This window comes from Elephantulus edwardii, unplaced genomic scaffold, assembly GCF_000299155.1.
Source record: "Elephantulus edwardii isolate Elephantulus edwardi_28Jun2011 unplaced genomic scaffold, EleEdw1.0 scaffold00242, whole genome shotgun sequence".
In the NCBI taxonomy this organism is placed as follows: domain Eukaryota; kingdom Metazoa; phylum Chordata; class Mammalia; order Macroscelidea; family Macroscelididae; genus Elephantulus; species Elephantulus edwardii.
In genome coordinates, this window is record NW_006399992.1 from 1275138 (window position 1) to 1276202 (window position 1065).

The following is a 1065-nucleotide window of genomic DNA, read 5'->3' on the forward strand; positions in this document are numbered from 1 at the left end:
CCTTGGTGATTGTCCAACTCTCTGATGCATAACAAGTGATAGCAAAGACCATGGCCTGTATCAGATGCACCTTAGTCTCCAGAAAGACACCATTGTTCATCAGTACTTGGGGATGTCCCTAACAGCAGACTTTCCCATGGCAATGCGCCTTTTAATTTCCTGGCTACTGATGCCAAAAGTGTTGACTGTGGAGCCAAGCAAACTCAAGCTGTGAACAATCTCAATCTCTTCACCACCATCCATCCTGATGCTTCCAATTGGAACAGTGGTGAGAATCTTTGTCTTCTTAACACTGAGCCTCAATCCATATTGGAGGCTACAGTCCTTGACCCTCTGCAGCAGGTGCTTCAGGTCCTCCTCAGTTTCAGCAAGCAGGGTTGTGTCATCTGCATAACGCAGATTTATATATTTCATTATAATACTTTGTGTTCTTTAGATGCCCTTTGAAATCTTCTGTTATACTTCTTAGCTTCTTAATTTCTTCGCTTTGTTTTGGCTTCTTGTTTTGTGTGTTGAGATTTTCTGTTAACATGGAAGCTGTTGAGGAAGATTGTTCTGGAAAAAATCTAAAAAAGGGTTAATTCTGGAAGACAGATACAGTGCTCTTCAATGTGTTGAAGTCATGACACTTATTGACATGTTTAGATAGTACAGAATGATTTTGGAGTCTGTAAGGGGTGTGTGTGTGTGTGAGAGAGAGAGAGAGAGAGAGAGACTATTCTCTAATTTCTAGTTGTAAACTTTTTACAGTGGAAGGCAGAGGGCAGCAGAGTTCCACCTTTCAAGAGAGGTTCCAAGCGTAGCATCATTAAGCTTTTTTATTCTTACTTGAAACCATGTCCTCCTTTTAGAGTTAGAGAGGAGTTTCTTTTCTAAATTTACTGTTTTGGGGCACAGAATGGGATCTGAAGCTTTACTTTGGGAGAATAAACTTCCAAGGTGATTATATTGCCATTTTTGGGGGGACAGCATTATGTTGAGTAAAGCTCAAAAGTGGTAATAGAACAAGAAGAAATTATTAGGTGAAAATACAAATAACTAATAAAATGAAAAATAATAATTTTA